This window comes from Crinia signifera, chromosome 5, assembly GCF_055691185.1.
Source record: "Crinia signifera chromosome 5, ASM5569118v1, whole genome shotgun sequence".
Taxonomy (NCBI): Eukaryota; Metazoa; Chordata; class Amphibia; order Anura; family Myobatrachidae; genus Crinia; species Crinia signifera.
The window spans coordinates 66,519,682-66,538,264 of record NC_139221.1 but is presented as its reverse complement, the minus strand read 5'-3'; the positions used below and the strand labels follow the sequence as shown (position 1 = coordinate 66,538,264).

At 43.5% G+C, this 18,583-nt stretch overlaps 1 pseudogene; it reads left to right on the top strand.

The window, feature by feature from the left end:
- Positions 1 to 18,130: 18,130 nt before the first annotated feature.
- Positions 18,131 to 18,247, top strand: LOC146005974 (5S ribosomal RNA; annotated as a pseudogene).
- Positions 18,248 to 18,583: the final 336 nt, after the last annotated feature.

Sequence of the window (18,583 nt, the reverse complement as noted above, 5' to 3'; positions counted from 1 at the left end):
TTTGTGGCTTTAACAGTGTATTTCTATCTGTTTGTTTTGTATACACAGAAGTTTCCAGAATTTGATTATTAATTTTGATATCAACGTCCAAATAATGGACTTGGTTTTGACTCAATTCATAAGTAAATTTAACAGGGTTGTCGGTGACATTATGGTTATTAATTATTTCCATGAGATTTATGTCATCGCCCGTCCATATGACCAAGAGGTCATCTATGTAGCGTTTGAATAAGGCAACCTGTGAAGTAAATTGTTGGTTAGAGAAAAACACATCAAACTCTACAGAGAACATAAAAATGTTCGCATAGGCCGGTGCGACTGAAGAACCCATCGCACAGCCCTTAATTTGTATAAAGAACTCCTTGTTGTAGATAAAGAAGTTATTAGTCAGTATTAGTTCCAGCAGCAAAGGTATAAACTGTATTTTCGGAGCAGAAAAATGGCTTTTGGTGGAAAGGAAAGGATTATATATATATATATATATATATAGTTTCATGTGAAGACCGCACTCGCACTTTAACATTGGGATAACACGGGGTGCCAGATAAAGGAGATGCGTATAAAACGAATATCCAGTAATAGTCCGGGGTGTGTCAACACCTATGTAGGTGTCGAGTATCCAGCACTCTCCTATTTATTAATCCAAACAAATTTTGTAAAATCCAAAAGTATGATCTTTAATTGTTCACACGTAGTCACATAGGGTCAATGTACAGGTATATATAGGGAATATGCCCCGACGTTTCGATCTTTCGATCTTTATCAAGAGGCCTATAATACACATGGTAAAATAACCTTAGTCAAATATAACGTGCAAAAAAACAACATAAGAAAATGCAGTGAAAAAGGATAAGACAGGAATGGAAGATTAACTTACTAAAATTCCTGTGGTTCAACAAAATCAGCTGTGGAGCAGAGAGGAGAAGCCCTGGGTGACCGGAGCAGCTGCTACATGCTACTGCCCGGGCCCGGCTATTTATTTACTCTGATAGCCAATAGTGCACGTGGGCGCGGCGCTCACGTGCTAATAGCGCTGCTTCCGGATTTTCCGGAAGTTCGGGACCGGAAATCAATGTCCGGTGACCCGCATAGCTGGAACGCACGGCTTCCTGTCTATGACAGGAGCCGTGCGCATGTAGAAAGGAGTGGATATCGGCTATATTATACTACGTGTCGGGGCCGGAAGTCTATGTCCGGTGACCCGCACAGTTGGAGCGCACGGCTTCCTGTCTATGACAGGAGCCTGCGTGAATGTGCAGAAAGTCCAACGGCAATATGTTAAACGTGCCGTGTGTAAGCGGAGACGTAGCAGGGGCTGAAAATTAACCATGTGGATGCCAGCTAAAAAATATGCGCTGAAAAAATTAGACATATAGTGTAATTAAGATACTGAATCAGTATGCAAATATATAAGAGTAAAAAGCCGGGGACGGTATTTAATGGAAGCCAGGTGTTAGTATGAAGGTAAAAGTAAAAAAACAAAGTTTTTTGTGAAACATGATTTCATTATTAACACTTGAACTCTCGAAAGAGAGGAAGATTAAACTGGCTCGTATTAAGTGAGATTTTTACTGGAGAAGTGCTTTATTATTAATAAAATTAACAATTATACACTAATATGGGGAAAAAATTTTTTTTTATTTTTTATTTTTTATCTTTTATTTTAATTACAGAGGAAGGGTAATTTTTATTTTATTTCTATTCTCTATGTTAATTTTTATTTTATTTTTACTATTATGGGAGAAGGTCATCATCACCCCAATTTTAAGCACTAAGTCCCCTAAGGGGATTTTAGGCAAGAACAAGGATATGCTAATATTAGGTGTCGTTTAGCTAGAAAAAAGGAGAAGGATCAGGGTCAATCCTCTACAAAGAAGGGACTGGTTTTTCAGTAAAGAGAGCCATCTGCGGTAAACAAACTACTGAGTCGGGGAATTTAGGGAAAATACAGTCTTGAAAAATGGGATAAAAAAATGGGATATACGGAAGACTATTAAAGTAGAGGTAGCATCTCCCAGCACTAGAGTTTAGGTGATCAACACACTTGATATTGTGTGTCAGTGCACCATAGCTGTAGGGCAATTAGACATACGTAGAGTAGTAGCCACTCACAAGAGACCTATACATTTCCAAAAGAGGGAAAAAAGACAGCAGAAGCAAAAGCAACAAAAAGCCAAAAAGGGAGAAAGAGGGGATCCTCGGTAATATTACTTTAAAAAGATGTTATAAGGGTTGTTCTCATTAAGGCCCCTCGGGGCCAATGTCCCAAGCTGGTGGATCCATCTGCTCTCTCTCTTCTTAAGCAACAGGCCACGATCTCCTCCGCGAATAGGTGGAGGTATCCAGTCAATCAACCGGCAGCGAAGGGAGGATACTTGATGGCCAACTTGTAGAAAGTGGCGAGGTATCGGAAGGTCGGCTTTGCCTGTCTCTAAGGCTACCCTCACTGAGTTCCGGTGGTTAGCCATGCGCTCGCGGAATTTTCGAGTCGTCATTCCGACGTAAGCGAGTCCGCATGGACAGTTCAATAGATATACAACATGGTCCATCTGGCAGTGGAGGCGGTGTCTGATTTTGATGGCTTTGCCAGACAATGGGTGAGGAAAAGTTGTTCCCGAGATCAGGCTGTTACAGGTGGTACACCCTGTGCATCGGAAGCAGCCCGGTCTTCTGGAGTGTAGCCAAGTCGTGTTTTGCTCCAAAGTCGGTGTTGCCATTGGTCGCATAAGAAGCTCTTTTAAGTTTGGACCTTTTTTATAGGCCATCATGGGGGGCCCATACCTTTGAAGCTTCAATGTGTGATCCGAGGCTACAATAGGCCAATGGTTTCTGATACTCTTTTGGATGTTGGCTGAGGTGTGATCGTATTTATTCACATAAATCATCCTGGGTGGAGTTTTAGGATTCTCAGTTTGTGTAAGAGCTTGCTGTTTCACAGAGATATTATGTCTGGCTTTACGTAGGCACCTTTTCAATGTGGTCTTGGCATAACCTCTTTCAATGAATCTATCTGTCATTTCGACCAGTTGTTTCTCCATTGTTGAAGGCATGGTGTTATTCCTGATTACCCTCATAAACTGGGATATGGGGAGATTCTCTTTGAGAGCAGGAGGATGTTGGCTGTCAACAGAGAGCAAAGTATTGCGATCTGTCGTTTTGCGAAACACACTGGTTTGTAGAGTGCCATTAGACAGAGTCACGGTGATGTCAAGAAAATTAATCGATGAAGATTCAATGGTATGGGTTAATCTGATAGGGCCATTGATACTGTTGAGTTCAAGCATCATATCCTGAAAGTCTTCAATTGAGCCAGACCAGATGAGGAAGATGTCATCAATAAACCTTTTGTAGTACCTAATGTGCTTCTGATGTTTTGCCAGTATGTGTGTGTTTTCATAATCACACATGTACAGTCCCGCGTAGGCAGGGGCTAGATTTGAGCCCATGGCGGTGCCCGACACCTGGACATAATACTTGCCATTGTATAAAAAATGGTTACAGGTAAGGATGAGCCTGGCTAGATCAACCAAAAAGGCTGTTGGTGGTACACATTTGGGTCTTCTATTTAGATTTTCCTGTAAAACCCTCAGGCCATCTTCGTGCGGAATTACTGTATACAGCGAGCTCACATCCATAGTGGCCAGATACAGTTCGTCTGAGAGTTCTACACATTTTAGTTTCTCAATAAAGTCCTCGGTGTCACGGATGTATGTCTCACTGCCAGTGATCAATGGTTGCAGGTGATGGTCCACTAGCTTGGCTAGTGGTTGAAGTAAAGAGGCTCTGGCGGAAATGATAGGCCTGCCCGGCGGTTGATGCAAAGATTTATGAATTTTAGGTAAAGCATATATGATTGGACATACTGGGAAATTCACTGTTAAAAAATCATGGTTCTCTTTGGACAACCAACCAGCCACAAGTCCTTGTTGAAGAAGCGAGTCGACTTTTCTTTTGAATTCAGGTATCGGGTTCTGCTGAACCAATTTATATGTGCCCTCATCGGAAAGTTGTCGAACAATTTCTTTATGGTAATCTTGCCAGTCTTGGAGGACAACAGCTCCGCCCTTGTCGGCCGGTCTAATAACTAAGTTATTATTCCGCTTCAGTTCATTAAGGGCCACACGTTCTTCATGTTTGAGATTATAAAATCTTGGTTTTCCGGGGAGTTGTTGTGCCTCTAACTCAATCAATCTGTTAAAGGTCCTGATGCTGGGGTTCGTGGAACCAGGATCGAAAGTAGAGGCTGGTCGAAATCTCGATCTGTTCACCGGAGTGGTGGAATCTCCGAATTGTTCCCGTAGACGTAATTTGCGACTAAATTTGAAGATATCAATAGAGGTATCAAATTTATCATGGGAGGAAGTGGGCACAAAAGACAGACCTTTTAATAAGACGGAGGTCATAGCTGGCGTGAGGGAGATGGAAGAGAGATTATAGATTAGGTCAGAACCGGTTTCCTGTTCCGCTTTCCTAGTGCCTCCGCGACGAGGGTGTGGTCTGCACCTTTTCCTCTTGGTCGCCTGGGAGGTTTTGGGGCGCCACTGTTGCCTTCCTCTAAAAAATCTGACTGCTGGCTGGAGAAGTCTGTGTCCGAGGCTGAGGCTGATGTGGAGGATCCTCTATTGAGGGTATACTGATTTTTAGTTTGTGGTTGGCGTCTAGGTTTGTATGGCCTTGTCGTGCGTCTCGTGTTGGTATTGGGGCCTCCTGACAACCACCGATAAACTGAGTGGTTTTGGTAGTCTGATGTTACTGCCGTCAATTTGCTCCTTTTGAAGGAGATTAGATCGTTTTTGTAAGTTTCTAGTTGGGTTGCAATTTTATCCACCAAGTTATTAGTTTTATCACTCCTGATCGTGGTCAGGTGTGTGGTGTTGAAATCCTCAATATCTTTTTGGATTTTTTTCAGCTCAGTTCCCACTTCTTCAACGACTAGTAACATCAGATCTAGGGAACATTTGTTAAGCACCCCACACCAGCGACTGCAAAATGTGGGGTTGTTCCTCCCAATTGTGGGTACGTTAGGGACCCTAAACACGAGACGCACGACAAGGCCATACAAACCTAGACGCCAACCACAAACTAAAAATCAGTATACCCTCAATAGAGGATCCTCCACATCAGCCTCAGCCTCGGACACAGACTTCTCCAGCCAGCAGTCAGATTTTTTAGAGGAAGGCAACAGTGGCGCCCAAAAACCTCCCAGGCGACCAAGAGGAAAAGGTGCAGACCACACCCTCGTCGCGGAGGCACTAGGAAAGCGGAACAGGAAACCGGTTCTGACCTAATCTATAATCTCTCTTCCATCTCCCTCACGCCAGCTATGACCTCCGTCTTATCAAAAGGTCTGTCTTTTGTGCCCACTTCCTCCCATGATAAATTTGATACCTCTATTGATATCTTCAAATTTAGTCGCAAATTACGTCTACGGGAACAATTCGGAGATTCCACCACTCCGGTGAACAGATCGAGATTTCGACCAGCCTCTACTTTCGATCCTGGTTCCACGAACCCCAGCATCAGGACCTTTAACAGATTGATTGAGTTAGAGGCACAACAACTCCCCGAAAAACCAAGATTTTATAATCTCAAACATGAAGAACGTGTGGCCCTTAATGAACTGAAGCGGAATAATAACTTAGTTATTAGACCGGCCGACAAGGGCGGAGCTGTTGTCCTCCAAGACTGGCAAGATTACCATAAAGAAATTGTTTGACAACTTTCCGATGAGGGCACATATAAATTGGTTCAGCAGAACCCGTTACCTGAATTCAAAAGAAAAGTCGACTCGCTTCTTCAACAAGGACTTGTGGCTGGTTGGTTGTCCAAAGAGAACCATGATTTTTTAACAGTGAATTTCCCAGTATGTCCAATCATATATACTTTACCTAAAATTCATAAATCTTTGCATCAACCGCCGGGCAGGCCTATCATTTCCGCCAGAGCCTCTTTACTTCAACCACTAGCCAAGCTAGTGGACCATCACCTGCAACCATTGATCACTGGCAGTGAGACATACATCCGTGACACCGAGGACTTTATTGAGAAACTAAAATGTGTAGAACTCTCAGACAAACTGTATCTGGCCACTATGGATGTGAGCTCGCTGTATACAGTAATTCCGCACGAAGATGGCCTGAGGGTTTTACAGGAAAATCTAAATAGAAGACCCAAATGTGTACCACCAACAGCCTTTTTGGTTGATCTAGCCAGGCTCATCCTTACCTGTAACCATTTTTTATACAATGGCAAGTATTATGTCCAGGTGTCGGGCACCGCCATGGGCTCAAATCTAGCCCCTGCCTACGCGGGACTGTACATGTGTGATTATGAAAACACACACATACTGGCAAAACATCAGAAGCACATTAGGTACTACAAAAGGTTTATTGATGACATCTTCCTCATCTGGTCTGGCTCAATTGAAGACTTTCAGGATATGATGCTTGAACTCAACAGTATCAATGGCCCTATCAGATTAACCCATACCATTGAATCTTCATCGATTAATTTTCTTGACATCACCGTGACTCTGTCTAATGGCACTCTACAAACCAGTGTGTTTCGCAAAACGACAGATCGCAATACTTTGCTCTCTGTTGACAGCCAACATCCTCCTGCTCTCAAAGAGAATCTCCCCATATCCCAGTTTATGAGGGTAATCAGGAATAACACCATGCCTTCAACAATGGAGAAACAACTGGTCGAAATGACAGATAGATTCATTGAAAGAGGTTATGCCAAGACCACATTGAAAAGGTGCCTACGTAAAGCCAGACATAATATCTCTGTGAAACAGCAAGCTCTTACACAAACTGAGAATCCTAAAACTCCACCCAGGATGATTTATGTGAATAAATACGATCACACCTCAGCCAACATCCAAAAGAGTATCAGAAACCATTGGCCTATTGTAGCCTCGGATCACACATTGAAGCTTCAAAGGTATGGGCCCCCCATGATGGCCTATAAAAAAGGTCCAAACTTAAAAGAGCTTCTTATGCGACCAATGGCAACACCGACTTTGGAGCAAAACACGACTTGGCTACACTCCAGAAGACCGGGCTGCTTCTGATGCACAGGGTGTACCACCTGTAACAGCCTGATCTCGGGAACAACTTTTCCTCACCCATTGTCTGGCAAAGCCATCAAAATCAGACACCGCCTCCACTGCCAGATGGACCATGTTGTATATCTATTGAACTGTCCATGCGGACTCGCTTACGTCGGAATGACGACTCGAAAATTCCGCGAGCGCATGGCTAACCACCGGAACTCAGTGAGGGTAGCCTTAGAGACAGGCAAAGCCGACCTTCCGATACCTCGCCACTTTCTACAAGTTGGCCATCAAGTATCCTCCCTTCGCTGCCGGTTGATTGACTGGATACCTCCACCTATTCGCGGAGGAGATCGTGGCCTGTTGCTTAAGAAGAGAGAGAGCAGATGGATCCACCAGCTTGGGACATTGGCCCCGAGGGGCCTTAATGAGAACAACCCTTATAACATCTTTTTAAAGTAATATTACCGAGGATCCCCTCTTTCTCCCTTTTTGGCTTTTTGTTGCTTTTGCTTCTGCTGTCTTTTTTCCCTCTTTTGGAAATGTATAGGTCTCTTGTGAGTGGCTACTACTCTACGTATGTCTAATTGCCCTACAGCTATGGTGCACTGACACACAATATGAAGTGTGTTGATCACCTAAACTCTAGTGCTGGGAGATGCTACCTCTACTTTAATAGTCTTCCGTATATCCCATTTTTATATCCCATTTTTCAAGACTGTATTTTCCCTAAATTCCCCGACTCAGTAGTTTGTTTACCGCAGATGGCTCTCTTTACTGAAAAACCAGTCCCTTCTTTGTAGAGGATTGACCCTGATCCTTCTCCTTTTTTCTAGCTAAACGACACCTAATATTAGCATATCCTTGTTCTTGCCTAAAATCCCCTTAGGGGACTTAGTGCTTAAAATTGGGGTGATGATGACCTTCTCCCATAATAGTAAAAATAAAATAAAAATTAACATAGAGAATAGAAATAAAATAAAAATTACCCTTCCTCTGTAATTAAAATAAAAAATGAAAAATAAAAAAATTTTTTTCCCCATATTAGTGTATAATTGTTAATTTTATTAATAATAAAGCACTTCTCCAGTAAAAATCTCACTTAATATGAGCCAGTTTAATCTTCCTCTCTTTCGAGAGTTCAAGTGTTAATAATGAAATCATGTTTCACAAAAAACTTTGTTTTTTTACTTTTACCTTCATACTAACACCTGGCTTCCATTAAATACCGTCCCCGGCTTTTTACTCTTATATATTTGCATACTGATTCAGTATCTTAATTACACTATATGTCTAATTTTTTCAGCGCATATTTTTTAGCTGGCATCCACATGGTTAATTTTCAGCCCCTGCTACGTCTCCGCTTACACACGGCACGTTTAACATATTGCCGTTGGACTTTCTGCACATTCACGCAGGCTCCTGTCATAGACAGGAAGCCGTGCGCTCCAACTGTGCGGGTCACCGGACATAGACTTCCGGCCCCGACACGTAGTATAATATAGCCGATATCCACTCCTTTCTACATGCGCACGGCTCCTGTCATAGACAGGAAGCCGTGCGTTCCAGCTATGCGGGTCACCGGACATTGATTTCCGGTCCCGAACTTCCGGAAAATCCGGAAGCAGCGCTATTAGCACGTGAGCGCCGCGCCCACGTGCACTATTGGCTATCAGAGTAAATAAATAGCCGGGCCCGGGCAGTAGCATGTAGCAGCTGCTCCGGTCACCCAGGGCTTCTCCTCTCTGCTCCACAGCTGATTTTGTTGAACCACAGGAATTTTAGTAAGTTAATCTTCCATTCCTGTCTTATCCTTTTTCACTGCATTTTCTTATGTTGTTTTTTTGCACGTTATATTTGACTAAGGTTATTTTACCATGTGTATTATAGGCCTCTTGATAAAGATCGAAAGATCGAAACGTCGGGGCATATTCCCTATATATACCTGTACATTGACCCTATGTGACTACGTGTGAACAATTAAAGATCATACTTTTGGATTTTACAAAATTTGTTTGGATTAATAAATAGGAGAGTGCTGGATACTCGACACCTACATAGGTGTTGACACACCCCGGACTATATATATATATATATATATATATATATATATTTATATATATTTGTGTGTGCGTGTGTATTATCTTACCAACAGACAGTGCAATGCACCAGAGGGCTCACCTGGATACAGCATGGACTTTCTGATGGGGTCCATTGCTTTTGAAAGACCCCTTCTTGAGGTGACATGCAGCAGAGAGGTCTTGGTGCAGGCGGGCATGAGCCTTAGATGCTGCCCATGCATGGGCTCCTGCAACGGGGGGGAGTATGGAGGGGAGCCTGTTCTGTTCTCCCGGCGGTGGGGGGGAGGGGGCATGATGGCACGAGGAGGAGGGAGGTGAGACATCAGTGCGTCTCTTCTTCTGTGCCATGTATTCTGCTCACCTGTGCACACGCAGCTGAGCTCCGGGTCTCTCTGTCACTGCAGCGGCTCTGAGTCTCTGCTGGGACTTCTGATTCCCGGTTCACACTGCTGGGCCTCCTGTTCTCCCATGCACAGGGGCTCCTCTGAGTATAGACAGTGCCACTGGGCCTCCCACTCTCCCCGGCACAGGCGGTGCCGGGCCTCCTGCTCCTCTGCATGTAGATGACTTGGATCTCTTGTGGTGCCATAAAAAAATAAAAGCTAACAATAAATTAATAACACATGTTCTTAGGCTGTAAAGCTATATATTTTCCAGATGCATCAAAAGTACATTAATTAGTACCTACTTCACTATTTAAATGTTTGTCAGCCGGTACTAATTATTGCTGAGGAAACTTGAAAAACATGCTTCATTATTGGTATATATATATATATATATATATATATATATATATATATATATATATATAAAGCAAGCAGCGGGGAGTCGGCACTCTTCAAACAATAAAGACCTTGGCACCGGTGTCCTTCCAGCCAGCACAAAAAGTGATGGCACAATACAATCCCAGCAGGTGGCACTTGGTTCCCCCAAAAAACAGACTTAGAGGCATGGGTCACATCAATGTTTCAATTCTATTGAGAATTTTCATCAGGATACAATAAGACAAGTACAGAAGCTTACCTTTATACCTCCTTGATTAGACAGGTGCAGTTCCGTCCCGTAGCATCCTCCGCCACGCCATCGTCCTACGTCGCTCATCTGCGGCGTCATCACGCAGCCGGCGTGCCATGATGACGTCATCGCGTCAGTGTGCGCTGATGGAACAGACTAAGCTCATGCCTTGTTTTTCCAGACCCCATAATCTTAGGGATCTGTTAGTGAAATCAGATATTTCTGGTAAATGTGTCCCTCCATCCACCAATTTCCTTTCAAAAAAACAATGGGGTTGTTTTAGATGTTCATGTACCACCTGTAAATTTCTTATCCCAGGTGATAAATTTTATCATCCCCATGATGGTCATGTATATCACAACAGACACCAACTCACTTGTGAGAGTAGCCATGTGGTCTACCAGATTTTGTGTCCCTGTGGTCTTTCCTATATTGGGAAGACCACTAGGAAATTCAAGGAGAGGATGGCAGCCCACCGGTCTGCCATTAAGGCAGCACTGACCACAGGCAATAGTGAACAACCTGTTGCCCGCCATTTTTTGTTGGCCAGACACAATATCTCCTGCCTTAAATACCGCATGATCGATCACATCGTACGATCACGCGGCGGCGGCTATAGAGATAATGCCCTTTTAAGATGTGAGGCCAAGTGGGTACATCGATTGAATGTGATCCACCCCAAAGGCCTTAATGAGATGGTACCTTTATCATGTTTTTTTTTTATTTCTGTTGTCACTTTATTTATCCCTAGTCTAGTCTAACTGTTGGGTACTTGATCAAAATGTTGCTTGTTTTTGTCATGCCTATTTTTTCATTATCACATACAGACACAGTTTATGTGGATGTATATGTGATATGCATATGCTTGTCTCTTTAACCAGCATCTCTTACATTCTGTAAGTCAATTATATCTGCGGTATATTGTATGTGAACTCCCAAGCCTGTGACTCTTATATTTTAGCACTGTTTTGGTTTTTGTATTTATGTGTATCTGTTTCCATGGTTACAGGACGCGTATGCCCCGACTGGTGCCATGTCAGCGCAGAGTAAACAGGCGCACTGACACGATGACGTCATCACGGCATGCCGGCTGCGTGATGACGCCGCAGATGAGCGACGTAGGACGATGGCGCGGCGGAGGACGCTACGTGACGGAACTGCACCTGTCTAATCAAGGAGGTATAAAGGTAAGCTTCTGTACTTGTCTTATTGTATCCTGATGAAAATTATCAATAGAATTGAAACGTTGATGTGACCCACGCCTCTGAGTCTGTTTTTTGGGGGAACCGAGTGCCACCTGCTGGGATTGTATTATATATATATATAAGGATTCTTTTTGCCCGGCACTATCTGTTTGAATATGTTGGTAACACCCGGTGCCCTCCTCGATGGGGTCATGCGACCTTATAGATAGTGGATATAGACAGGCGGCACTCTCAGGATTTCTTTGTGAAAAAACGTGGTATTTATTTCAAACACGATCCAACATGTTTCGGGTCTTGCCCATCCTCAGGGATCAACAGTGTAAGTACAAGTGCACATATTTAAACATCTAGGCAGAACCCGCCCCCTAAAAAATCACACCCCACCTGGATTGTGCTCACCTGCGGCGTCCATCGCCAGGTCCGGCTCCCGCCGCATCCACTTGCGTCGCTCCGCCGATGACGTCACTCAGGGAGCCCAGTACTTTGTCTGGGAATCCCCCGCCGCGTCATCAGCCGTTGCCCCACCTTGTGACCCGCAGCTCACCACCAGGCCTCGCTCTGGGCGCCGCAAGAAGCTGTCTCCATGGTGACACATCTAAATAACAAAACAAAAGAAAATGATATTTAAAGACATGATTAAGAGGCTTAATATAAGCCAATTAGGAGGCAGCAAGCTGCCATATCACATGTGATCAATAATTCTGAGTGAAAAAAGACATACAGTGATTAAAACATATAAACGCTGGAAATACATTTCACATTAGAAGTGCCAGTATTGTTCATATAATACAGTTCTAGATCTAATCAATATGTTTTCATTAAATACAAAACTGTTTCATTAAAAGCACTAAACCAATGTGTGATGGATGAGTCGATAGATCACCATTAGTTATGAACGAAGGCCAGTCTTGCAGAGCTTGATGCATATCGCACTAAGTACTTATATCATACTGTTACACCAATTAGCAAATTAATTCAAATAAAACTGTGCAACCCATGCTGTTCATTCAACCCTCTCGGTGATAGGGTATCCAATATGAAAATCCATTTGGATTCTGCTTGTAGCAGTCTTCTACTCCTATTGCCCCCTCGGGCATTCTGGGGTATGTGATCAATGATTTTGAATCTGATGCTTGCTATGCTATGTTTCATGAGGGCACAGTGCCTTGCGACCGGCTGGTCAATGGTACCAGTACTAAGGGCATGTCGGATGGCCGACCTATGGTTTGCCATGCGCTCTTTAAACTGTCATTCTGTCTTGCCCACGTAGTATAAACCACATGGACAAGACAGAACGTAAACCACAAACTTAGTGGAGCATGTCACTGAATGTTTAATGGGTATTTTGCGACCCGTGTGTGGGTGGTTAACAGTGCTCCCAACTAGCATGGCTCTACAGGTCGTGCACCCAATACACCTGTAACATCCTTTGGGGCGGGTTAAGAAATGGCCCACCACTGGTTTCTTAGTTAACTCTGTCACATCCACTTTGACCAGCATATCAGCAAGGTTCCTGCCCCTTCTATATGCTGGCATGATTTTTCTGTTATGCAAGCTCTTCAATTCCCTGTCCGAGGAGACTATTGGCCAGAGAGATTTCACTTTTTTAGTGTGAAACTCACTATTGGCTGCATGCTGTGTGACCCATGGAATTCTTTTTTTAGACTGTAGTACTTTATCTTTCTCTTTCTCTGTTTCTTTATTGGATGTAAGGACCGTTTCCCTAGGCATCCTCAGTACTCTTTGTTTGGTGGCTTCTAGGTCATCTCTCCTGTACCCTCTTTCAATAAATTTCTCCTGCATTGCATCTAGGTCCCTTTTGGCCTGCTCTTCATCACTTGTGATCCTTTTGACACGCAACATCTGCGAGTATGGGAGGCCATATCGTAGCGCCCTCGGATGGCAACTCTCATACCTTAGCAGTGTGTTGCGGTCTGTTTCTTTAACACGTATAGACGTTTGTAATTTATTGTTACTTAAACTAATCTTTACATCCAGAAAGTTGATATCCTGTGTGCTCATGTTGAACGTCAATTTGGCGGGGCAGCTACTTGAATTATGAGCCTCCAAGATGTTTCTGAGCTCCTCTTCACTGCCCAACCAAAAAATCAATAAATCATCTATGTAGCGAAGGTACAATAGTACCTTACCCACATAGGTAGTGTCATAGATGAGCTTTTGATCTACCATGTTCATATAGGCATTGGTGTAGGATGGGGCAACGTTGGACCCCATCGCCACGCCCAGCCTCTGACGATACACCTTACCATCGAAGTAGAAATAATTACGATGTAATACAAGATACAACAAATCAAAAAAGAAGTCCTGCTCTGGACCATTATATGCTGCCGATTCCTGTAACAAATTTCTGGTGGCCCTCATGCCTTCATTGTGGGGGATGCACGTATACATCCCCACGACGTCGGCACTACACATGATCAAATTATCGGGGAGATCCCCCAGACTATGTAAGCGGGCAAGCAGCATATTGGTATCTTTTAAGTAGGACTGTGTGGACTGCACACAAGGATTCAGCAGTGCATCGAGATAGGTGGATACTACCTGATAGAGAGACCCCCGGGCCGATATTATTGGTCTACTGGGAGGCCTCTCTAGCCTCTTATGCACCTTAGGCAAGGTGTAATACATAGGGATTAGTGGGAAATCTGTTGTAAGGGCTTTACCCAGATCTTCTGAAATTACTTTATTGGCCACCGCTGTTCTAATAATAGAGACCAACTCTGACTTATAGGGTGCAGTGGGGTCATGTTGCAAAAGTTCATACACCTTCTTATTATCCAATTGCCTGCGACATTCAAAGAGATAGTCCGATAAGTCCTGAACCACCACTGCGCGCGCCTTATCAGCCTTACGAATTATTATGTCTGATCTTTTCTGTAAATCTTGTAAGGCCTTTCTTTCCGCTTTAGGCAAATTGGGGATATTTTTCCTGTCGACACTGTATGTCTTTTTCACTCAGAATTATTCAGCACATGTGATATGGCAGCTTGCTGCCTCCTAAATGGCTTATATTAAGCCTCTTAATCATGTTTTTAAATATCATTTTCTTTTGTTTTGTTATTTAGATGTATCACCATGGAGACGGCTTCTTGCGGCGCCCAGAGCGAGGCCTGGTGGTGAGCTGCGGGTCACGAGGCGGGGCAACGGCTGATGACGCGGCGGGAGATTCCCAGACAAGGTACTGGGCTCCCTGAGTGACATCATCGGCGGAGCGACTCACGTGGATGCGGCGGGAGCCAGACCTGGCAATGGACGCTGCAGGTGAGCACAATCCAGGTGGGGTGTGATTGTTTAGGGGCGGGTTCTGCCTAGATGTTTAAATATGTGCACTGTTGATCCCTGAGGACGGGCAAGACCCGAAACATGTTGGATCGTGTTTGAAATAAATACCAAGTTTTTTCACAAAGAAATCCTGAGAGTGCCGCCTGTCTATATCCACTATATATATATATATATATATATATATATATATATATATATATATATATATATATATATATATATATATAACAAGATATGGGGGGTCCCCTTTCTGCGCTCTAGAACTATGGAGCAGCACCTCTGAGGGATCTTCTGTTAGGTAAGATCCAGGGAATAGAAATGAAAAAAGAAAGTGGGGTTTCAGAGGGCGCTAATATATCACAACAATTTTGATAAAAATGGTATTTATTACAACCTCAGTAAAAATTGTCATAAAAAGCTCCTCTTAGGGTGTAATGTTTACACATAAACAATGAAAATAAAACTCTGGTGAGACATTATGAGTCGCAATTGGAACGATGACACTGGTGGTATAGTCAATTCAGAATGGAAGGCCCTGTTAACCAACCATAGACATTTTGACTCTCATAGTCTTGGCTGATTTTAAGAAATTTTTCTTTTTTGTATTTGATTAAGTCACGCCTATAATTCTCCACTTGCGTTTGAATTTTGTCCATCCATTTTTCAGATGAATCATTAAGCAAAGTCCCTTTGTGGGTGACATCAAATGCAGCCAATTTTTCTTTGGTCAAAGCTAGCTCACGTGAGGATTCTTCCACTACCAGCAAAATTCAAACGCAAGTGGAGAATTATAGGCGTGACTTAATCAAATACAAAAAAGAAAAATTTCTTAAAGTCAGCCAAGACTATGAGAGTCAAAATGTCTATGGTTGGTTAACAGGATATTCCCGTCAGCAAAATCGATTCCCTAACCGACGCAGAGGTGGACGTGGGATCCAGACGGGGTCATCCAATGATTCAGCTAATTCAGCTAGTGACTTTGAGTCACAAGGGAGAGGTCGCTCAAGAGGCAATTCTAGGAAGCGCTTCATCCCTTTAGCTGTGCGTACCAGAGCTCAGCGAGCAGGAGAAGGGGACCCTGCTGGCGAGGGGGGGAGTGGAGGCGTATCTGTGGCTCGAAAGCCACCAAGCAGCAAGAGGTGATCTTTAACTTTTCCTCCACTCCACTGTCTGCTAATGAGGAAGCAGTACTTCGAAAAGGCCTCAGTTTTGTTCCGACTACTCGATTTGACCCGTTTACTTGGAAAGTGGAAACCTACAAACTGCACCGTCAATTAAAACTACAGGAACATTATGGAAATTTGGACACTGTACCATCTGCTGACCGGTTACCATCGGAACTGTATAAACTTGCTCCAAAATCCACTTATGATCCTCAATCTCTAAATGCATCTATAAAATCCTTTGTACGTCTGGTGGAAGCATCTATTAACCCATTGGAGGAGGCAGCGTCTATGCGCCATTCTAATTTAAATAAAGATGAATATGTTGCACTAAAAGCTTTGAGCACCAGGCGTGACATTGTGATTAGAGCCGCTGATAAAGGTGGCTCTATTGTTATTCAGGATGTAGTAGATTATCGATGTGAGATAGAGAGGCAGCTTGGCGATGTTTCCACATATCGTTTGCTTGAATCTGACCCTACCAATGGTTTTAAATCTGAAATTGATAAGTATTTGTCCACTGCAGCTGATACCGGTGTCATCTCCAATCGCACTAAAAAGATACTTACCTGCGACTTCCCTAGGAGGCCGTTACTTTATACCCTGCCGTAAGTTCATAAAAGTTTGATTAACCCCCCTGGCAGACCAATCATCTCTGCCAGGGGGTCCATCTTTCAACCGGTATCAGCCTACTTGGACATTTACCTTCAACCTGTAATCCAGGACTCTGCTTTTTATTTACAGGATACCACATCTTTATTGCTTGCCTTAGATCGGTTGGGCAGTGTTCCTGATGGGTGTGTATTGTGTAGTATAGACGTGACTTCACTCTATACGAGCATTCCACATCCTCAGGGCATAGCAGCAACCAGACGCCTTATCTCTAATAGCTCTAAATATCAAGGTCCTGATGTGGGATTTATTTGTGACTTATTGGAGATGGTTCTGACAAAAAAATATTTTTATTTTAATGGCCAATTTTTTCTCCAACTCACGGGCTGTGCGATGGGGTCCTCAGTGGCCCCTTTGTACGCCAATGCCTATATGATGATGATTGAGCATGATATTTTCTTTACCAACCCGGAGGTCACCAAAAATGTTTTTTATTACGCACTTTATATTGATGACATGATCCTGTTGTGGTGTGGCCCAATAGCTGCACTCAATGAGGTGATTGATCGTCAGAACGCCAGTGACAGCCCTATCAAGCTCACCTGCACACAATCACATCATCAGATTTACTTTCTGGATGTGAGAATTAGTGTATCTGATGGCCGTTTAAAAACTTCACTGTTTGTTAAGTCCACAGACAGGAATATGTTATTGTCCCCTGCCAGCTTTCATCCACCTTCTGTAACTAAAGGTCTGCCGTACTCGCAGATGCTGCGAGTTCGCAGGATCTGCAATGATGAGGAGGATGTCCAGATACAGTTAGACCAAATGGTCCAAAAATTTTTGGAAAGGGGGTATAACTATGAACAATTGCTTGAGACCAAAAAGAAGGTCCTAGCGGTTTCCAGAACCAGAGCTCTTAAACGCAAGCCCCGCAACGTTTCAGTTAACAAGATTTTCTGGCCTAATCGATATAATACAGCTAGTGCAAAGGTTAGCGCGGCTGTTAAAACATATTGGCCTATAATCGCCACTGACAGGGACCTGCCCAGTCTGAATGTAAAAAAATTGATGACCAGTTATTCTAGGGGCAGTAATCTGCGTGATTTGTTAGTCCATAGTGACATCACTAACTTTGAGAAGTCCAACATCCCCACATTCCTTGGCAAGCCCAAGATTGGCTATGTTAAATGCACAGGTTGTGTGACATGCAGCTATATGTGGACAGACGACACCATTCAACATCCTGTTAAAAACATCTCGTTTCCAATTAAATTTAGGGTCACCTGTTCCACTACCCATGTGGTTTATGTATTTGTCTGCCCATGCGGCAAATACTACATTGGCAAGACAGATTGCCAGTTCAAAGTGCGTATGGCACAGCACAGGATGGCCATACGCACTGCAGTACTAAAGGGGTCAAGTGAACAACCTGTCGCCAGACATTATGCAGTGATGGGGCATTCCCCCACTGCTTTTAAACACAAAATTATTGATCATGTTCCCCCATCAGTCAGAGGGGGCAATAGATCTAAGCTCCTCTTGCAGCGGGAGGCTGAGTGGATTTTCAGACTGGGAACTCTCAGTCCGCAAGGGTTAAATTAGACTCTTGGGCTGCATTGTTTTTTATAAATGTATTCTTCATGATTATACAATTTGTGTTACCTGTATCATTACTTCTTTTACATCTACAGCACCTACAGCCATACCACACTGGATAGGCCCAATCTCGTCTGACCTTGGAAGCTAAGCAGTGTTGGGCCTGGTTAGTACTTGGGTGGGAGACCACATGGGAACACCAGTTAATAGCACTGATGTGCTTAGGCTGTACTGGCGATTTAATGTGATTACAAAAGTATGCATTTTTTTGCAGCTATGTTTATATCTGATCGCTGCCTTTTTCATTCATACATGTCATTTGTTTCAGTGTTGATAAAGTTCATTGTGGGTGTGGGAGCACAGTGATGATGTCACGGCCTGGTGTGTGTTGGGGGCGGAGCTACGTCTGCTGCCCGGCATTGACAGACTCACATGGTGAAGGGAGCACATAAATATGGTGAGTGCAATATTGTTTTATGCCCTGATGAAAATAAGTAAACCTTATTGAAACGTCGGCTAATACCCGTGTGAGGCTGTGCTTCTTATTCA